This window comes from Berghia stephanieae, chromosome 13 (assembly GCF_034508935.2).
Source record: "Berghia stephanieae isolate SIO BIC M18660-M18661 chromosome 13, UCSD_Bste_1.3, whole genome shotgun sequence".
In the NCBI taxonomy this organism is placed as follows: Eukaryota; Metazoa; Mollusca; class Gastropoda; order Nudibranchia; family Aeolidiidae; genus Berghia; species Berghia stephanieae.
In genome coordinates this window covers 28,858,375-28,866,363 of record NC_088372.1, presented here as the reverse complement: position 1 = coordinate 28,866,363, position 7,989 = coordinate 28,858,375, and the positions used below count along the sequence as shown (strand labels likewise).

At 40.7% G+C, this 7,989-nt stretch overlaps 1 protein-coding gene across 5 annotated transcripts in view; it reads right to left on the bottom strand.

Annotated features, from left to right (window-relative positions):
* The window catches only part of LOC144958744 (uncharacterized), a 184,815-nt gene that overhangs the window by 22,435 nt on the left and 154,391 nt on the right, over positions 1–7,989 (bottom strand). The gene's annotated exons all lie outside the window — the stretch shown is intronic.

Below are 7,989 nucleotides of genomic sequence, written 5' to 3'. Positions count from 1 at the left end.
TGGATGGATGGGTGGATGGATGAGGAGGGAGGGGATGGATGGGGGAAATGGATGGAGGGAAATTGGATGGATGAAGGGGGGTTGGATGAGTGGAGGGATGGAGGGAAATCAGTGGATGGATGGATGGATGGATGGATGGATGGATTGATGGATGGATGGATGGATGGATGGATGGATGGATGGATGGATGGATGGATGGATGGATGGGCGGACGGTCAGATGGTTTGGTGGACGGATGGATGGGTAGGTAGGACAGTGGATGGATGGATGGATGGATGGATGGATGGATGGATGGATGGATGGATGGATGGGCGGACGGTCAGATGGTTTGGTGGACGGATGGATGGGTAGGTGGGACAGTGGATGGATAGATGGATGGATGGATGGATGGATGGATGGATGGATGGGCGGACGGTCAGATGGGTAGGTGGGACAGTGGAAGGATGGATGGATTGATGGATGGATGAGTGGATGGATGGATGAGTGGATGGATGGATGGATGGATGAGTGGATGGATGGATGGATGAGTGGATGGATGGATGGATGGATGGATGGATGGATGGATGGATGGATGGATAGATGGATGGATTGATGAATGGATGGATGAGTGGATGAGTGGATGGATGGATGGATGAGTGGATGGATGGATGGATGGATGGATGGATGGATGGATGGATGGATGGATGGATGGATGGATGGGCGGACGGTCAGATGGTTTGGTGGACGAATGGATGGGTAGGTGGGACAGTGGATGGATGGATGGATGGATGGATGGACGAACGTATAGATAGTTCGAAAATTACGTCACTCAGGTCTTTGTTATTATTATTTTTGCCATCCGCGTTTATGAGTATTGCTCACTGAACGGTATTAACCGGACTATAAACGTTCATGGATACACACAGTTTTGTTTGTTGGTCCGTTATACTTCCGGATGGCAATGTTATGAGCTTCTTCGCCAAGCGCATACTATATCTATAGTTAGTGGGCGGCTGGATGGGTGGATGTATAGACTGGTGGGTGTACGGATGATGGATAGACAATGGGGTAGGTGAGAGTATGGATGGATGGATGAGTGGATAGCGGATGGTTGGTTCTTGGGGGAAGATACTTAATGTCATATTTAAGGTTTGAACAAGGACATACTTATGGGTGCTCAAGATTGTATGTTATGTATGTCTGTATGTGCGCGCGGGTGTGCGCATGTGATTTTTATGTGGATTGGGTCGGGGTGGGGGGGGGGGGGGGGGGGGGTATTGTCAAGGGGTGCCTTTGTGTGGTTTAAAAATTTGAAAAAACAGGTCAAACAGACCATAAATCAAAATGAAAATAAAACTGAAATGCGATCTCCGTATCAACGTATTGATGAATCGATAAGCTGTCCTTTGTATTAATGGATGGGTTACCTACGAACCGTGGAGAAAAAAAAAATCATTGGGTTTTCCATAACCACATTATTATTGTGGCTCACCGCACGATCTGGTGTTATGTCCGAATGAATTTACAAAAAGTAAAAGGAGTTTAAAGGCAAAATCATCAGACCCTGGAGATGTTGATGCTATGCGTGTAGGTAAATACTCACAACATCCGCCAGCCGGAAATAACGTACCAACACTCAAAACGGTGTGTAACCTTGAACGTTTATAGTCAGATTGATATAATTTAGTGAGAACTAATCATTTAAAATGGCTGTCTAAAAACAAAGGCAAAGAGCTGCTGAGTGACGTCAATTTCGTTCAATATATATATATATATATATGTCTTTGGAATTTTTAGACATTACTAACTTCTCGCCAATTGAAGTATTTATTGTAATCTACGTGTGCATATATTCAGGTCTGACATTCGGACCCGCTTATGGGCATAGTTTAACATCGTAGTAATGGACAATATTTTGCGTTATTTTTTTTATTTTTTTTTTTTGTTTTTTTGGTGGGTTTTTTTGGGGTTTTTTTTGTTTTTTTTTTTTGAGATTTTGCGCCATTTTTATGCGGCCATAACAAATTGGGTTATCAGACCTGCAAATAAGGGCACGTCGATTGTAATCCAAATTATGTAAAGCTTCAGATTTAATTTAATTTCAGGGCATCAGGTTCACCCCGACTTCATACCGTTTTGAGACGATGGGTCACACATAATAATTTGCCAAACTGACATTTGAACGATGTTAAGATTTACTCTAATGCCAAACGTACTTGACTAAGCTGTTTGAGCTGGCTGACCTTATAACGGCAGAGTTTCCCATTTGGATTAAAACGCAGGACTCGTCAATAATGAACTGCGAGGACAAACCACGAACAGCAGGATAATAAACGAGATGGAGGTGCAATCGTGTCTCGATAATACAAACATCACCGACAAACCATAGGCTAAAATCTAATTTATCGATCATTAATAAGTAATCGGATGAAGATAAAGAAGGCGCGAGGGGGGGGGGGGGGGGGGGGGGGGGGGTGGAGAGGAGAGAGAGAAGATATAAATATATATATATATATATATATATATAATATATAATAGAAGAGAGAGAGAGAGAGAGAGAGAGAGAGAGAGAGAGAGAGAGAGAGAGAGAGAGAGAGAGATTTGTCCCTGTACGGATTGATGGAAAATGAATTATCTTGATTACAAGTTGATTGCTATTAAGCAAGGAAGAACACGGAGACAAACAGGGATGCTATGAAAGTAGACAAATTTAAGCTGGCAATGAAATAAGCAAAAAGAGCCGTTGCAAAATCAAAGTCCGAGACATTCAAAGATATGTATGAGCAATTAGAAAGTAAAGAAGGTCAGAAAAATATGTTCAGAATAGCGAAACAGAGGAACAATGAATAATGTTTTATTATACATTTAATTATCTTAAAATGGCAATTATCATCGCATTAATCATACAAAAACAGTTATAACTGTACTTTGAACATTAAACACATTATATAGAACCTCATCGCTGCAGCGCACATTTAATCATTTCAACATCAAAATACATAAGAGGGAAAAAGGTTACTGAGTGCGCACAGGGTGATAAAAAAAACAAAAACAAAAGAACCAAAACAATGCTGCAATACATTAAAGTTTACGATACATAGCCCTACACCCACCCATCTGTGACAGAATAGTAAGATATAAGAATATGTAATGTCAAACAACCATAATATGGATGAGAACGTAAATGAGATTAAAGATATAATCTAGCGGAACAAAACGGCTAGGTAATGCTTTGAAATACACCCCCCCCCCCCCCCCCCCCCCCTTCCTGGCCTTTAAACTTTTTTTATTGAATTAAAAGTTAGCGATAATATGAAACAAAGATGCGTGACGGGAATGTTATCCCTCTATTCTTCACTACAACACCCCCCTCTCCTCCTCTCCTCTCCTCTCTCCTCTTTCTCTTCTCTACGTCTTCCCTCTCTTCTCTCTCCTCTCTCTCTCTCTCTCTCTCTCTCTCTCTCTCTCTCTCTCTCTCTCTCTCTCTCTCCTAAAGCCAGAGGCAGCGTGGCACAGCGGTAAGATCTTTGCTTCGTACCTCGAAGATACCGAGTTTGACTCCCACAGTGTTGTGTGGGGCCTTGGGCACGTCACCTCACACCAGCTCGTTTTGAGGTGCTGCACTGCGGCCGACGCCTGAGCTACTGTAGTTTACACTTGGAATAAACTCTTACAATATTTCCCCTTAGGGACAAATATAATTCGTTTATTTATTTACTAATTCTACCCAATATACCCTGTGAAATCAAGTTTACATTTTCATTATATTCTGTGGGAGAGAAGGGCAACAAGAGAGAGAGAGAGAGAGAGAGAGAGAGAGAGAGAGAGAGAAAGAGAGAGAGAGAGTGGGGGGGGGGGGGGGGCTTTACGTTAAAAGGCTAGCTGGGGGAAAATGGCATTTAATATTTCTTGTCCATTTTCAATTCTAATCTTAATAATAATCTTGCTGCCATAAAACAAGATTAATATACAAGATAGAGAGCAGTACGGAGCTTCTTTGTATACCTCCTTGTATCCATTTAACTCACTCAATCCTAGAGATTTGCTCCTTTTCAAAATTGGAAAAAAAAATGTATTAAAAATGAGTATGTGCATGGATATTTTTATTCAACTACAATTAACATGTAAACATTAAGAACATTAGCTTTGATACTACGCCTTTTATTTGTCTCAGAAGATTGTAATAAATAGGCATAGGGTAAAAGTAACCCCGGGTAAACTACGGATATAGTCGGTGTTAGGGTTGAGTGAGTTAATTAGTGTCAAGAGTTACATTTGGTCAACCCGCTCAGTTGTGCCCATCAGTTAGTGTGCTAAATGTCGTAGAATTGAGTGACTCCTTAGGTTTTTGAAGAAGGAAAATAAATATAATTTGTAACTTTTGATTGACTCGTAATAAAAAAAAAAGTAGACTGCTAGAAATGCGTGACAAAGAAAAAGAAGTTTTTGTTTGTTTTTTATTTTGTTTTTAAAATTGATTTTAATTAAAAAGTAGTCAATCTCCCGATATTCAGAACTCAAACTGATGGGCACTTGGGTTAATGATAGATGTGCTTTATTTAGTAAGGCCTAACTAAACGTAACTGTAGTTTGAAGACTGCCTCCCCTCCTCGTGCCACTGTAAATGTCATGAATAATATGGCATCAATGAAAGTTTGTGTCATAGGTCATCATGATGTTATAAAATGCCGCATATAAATCAATCAAGTATAGATAGCACTAGATCTAGATCACACTTTTTATTTGCACTTTTTTATAAGCGCTTAGTGGCTTATGAAATAGGCTAGCACTATTCAGTATCTGATACTGAATAGTGGTTTTGCACTATTCAGTATCTGATACTGAATAGTGCTTTTGTACTATTCAGTATCTGATACTGAATAGTGCTTTTGTACTATTCAGTATCTGATACTGAATAGTGGTTTTGCACTATTCAGTATCTGACACTGAATAGTGGTTTTTGTACGGTGTTTTTTTTTTCCGAAACCTGACAAAGTTATGGGAAGAGGACAGCTTTGGGAGTGAATCTGGGACTCAGAAAAGTGTACACCAGTGGGGAGTGAACCTGGGACTGGGTTTCGGCGGGTTTCGTAATAAAAAGCAATTACTTTTTACGAAACGCGACGACACCCGGCAATATCCGACAAAGTTATGGGAGGTAGGCAGCAGCGTGTGTGTGTGTGTGTGTGTGTGTGTGTGTGTGTGTGTAGGGGGGGGGGAGGGGATGAACCTGAGATTCAGGGAAGTGTACACCAGTGGGGAGTGAACCTGGGACTCTGGGTTTTGTAAAAAAGCAATAAAAAATGTGGGGGGGGGGGATTACTTTTTTTACGATACCCGACAATATGCGCAAAGCGTGGGGAGTGAACCTGAGACTCAGTGAAGTATACACCAGTGGGAGTGAACCTGAGACTACGGTTTTCGGCGGGCTTCAGCTAGTTTCATATAAAAGCAATTACTTTTTTACGAAACCCGACTAATCCTGGCAATATCCGAGAAAGTTATGGGTAGTAGGCAACAGTGGGGAGTGAACCTGAGATTCGTGGAAGTAAACACCAGTGAGGAGTGAACCTGGGACTGGGTTTCGGCGGGTTTTGTAAAAAAAAGCAATTACTTTTTATTTACAAAATGCGCCAAATCCCAACAAAATGGGGCAAAGTTATGGAAAGTAGGCAAATAATGGGGAGTGAACCTGAGACTAAGGGAAGTGTACACCAGTGGGGAGTGAACCTGAGACTCTATTTTCAGCGGGTTTCAGCGAGTTTCATATAAAAGCAATTACTCTTTTACGAAACCCGACGAAACCTGGCAATATCTGAGAAAGTTATGGGAAGTAGACAACAGTGGGGAGTGAACCTGAGATTCATGGAAGTGTACACCAGTGGGGAGTGAACCTGAGACTCTGGTTTTTCGGCGGGTTTCAACGAGTTTCACATAAAAGCAATTACTTTATTATGACACCCGGCAATATCCGACAAAGTTGTGAGAAGTAGGCAACAGTGGGGAGTGAACCTGAGACTCAGGGAAGTGTACACCAGTGGGGAGTGAACCTGAGACTATGGTTTTTGGTGGATTTCAGCGAGTTTCACATAAAAGCAATTACTTTTTTTACGAAATCCGGCAATATCCGACAAAGTTGTGAGAAGTAGGCAACAGTGGGGAGTGAACCTGAGACTCAGGGAAGTGTACACCAGTGGGGAGTGAACCTGAGACTATGGTTTTTGGCAGGTTTCAGCGAGTTTCACATAAAAGCAATTACTTTTTTACGAAGCCCGGCAATATTCGACAGTTATGGGAAGTAGACAACAGTGGGGAGTGAACCTGAGACTCAGGGAAGTGTACACCAGTGGGGAGTGAACCTGAGACTATGGTTTTTGGCAGGTTTCAGCGAGTTTCACATAAAAGCAATTACTTTTTTACGAAGCCCGGCAATATTCGACAGTTATGGGAAGTAGACAACAGTGGGGAGTTAACTTGAGATTCAAGGAAGTGTACACCAGTAGGGAGTGAACCTAAGACTCTGGTTTTCGGCGGGTTTCAGCGAGTTTCATATAAAAGCAATTACTTTTTTACGAAACCCGACAAAACAAGGCAATATCCGACAAACTTATTGAAGCAGGCAACAGTGGGGGGGGGGGATCCTGAGATTCAGGGAAGTGTACACTTGTGGGGAGTGAACCTGGGACTCTGGATTTTGTAAAAAAGCAATACCAAGGGGGAGGGGGAATTACTTATTTACGAAACCCGCCAAAACCCGACAAAGTTATGGGAAGCAGGCAGCAGTGGGGAGTGAATCTGGGATTTGGACACTGATGAGGATTGAACCTGGGACTGCGAGAGGCTGATTCCAGTGGACAGTGAGCTCAGAATGTACTTTTATTTCGAAACCTACCGAAATTTTCAAAAGTTATGGAAGTGGGCACCATTGGGCAATGAACCGGGACTCTGGGAAGTGCACACCGGTTGGGAGTGAACCTGGGACTGTGAGAAGAGGATATCAGTGGAAATGAACCTGGGACTAGGGAAGATGGATACCAGTGGGAAATGAAGCCGGACTGTGGGAGATGGGTACCAGACGAGAATGAAGCAATTACTTTTTTACGAAATCCGCCAAAACCCGCCAAAAAACCATAGACTTAGGTTTACTCCCCAATAGTGTACACTTCCCTGAATCTCCGGTTCACTCCCCCACTGTTGCCTACTTTCTTTCCATAACTTTGTCGGATATTGTCGGGTTTCGTAAAAAAGTAATTGCTTTTTTTTTACGAAACCCAGCCCCAGGTTCACCCCCCAACAGTGTACACTTCCCTGAGTCCCAGGTTCACTCCCCACTGCTGCCTACTTCCCATAACTTTGTCGGGTATCGGCGTGTTTTGGCAGGTTTCGTAAAAAAACAAACACCCCTAACAATACCACGTGTATTCAGTAAATAGATGTCAATTGTAGTCTAATATTCAGTATCTATTTAAATTATTATTTATTATTATTATTATTATTATTATTATTATTATTATTATTATTATTATTATTATTATTATTATTATCACGTAAATTTTAATATAGTACGGCAATTAATTCACGGAAGTACATCGCTCAATTAAAAAATGCAGAAAGTCTGCCCACATATTTATAATGAATCCGGTTTGCCTTAGATGACAAAACAAACAAACAAACAAACAACAAGAACAACAACAAGAACAACAACAACAACAACAACAAATGAGACAAACAGAAAAAAAAACAAGATTTTAAAAAATAATGAACAATAGAAGAGCACAATAATGAAAAACAACAACGAGATGATAACACATAAAAGATATTCGTAATAAATCGATAACTGATTAAATTACTCCAACTACTTGACTAAAAAAAAAAATCATCATAATCATAATAGTGATGATGACGATTACAACAACAATAATAATAATAGTAAGTAAGTAGAAATAATAATAATAATAATAATAATAATAATAATAATAATAATAATAATAATAATAATAATAATAATAA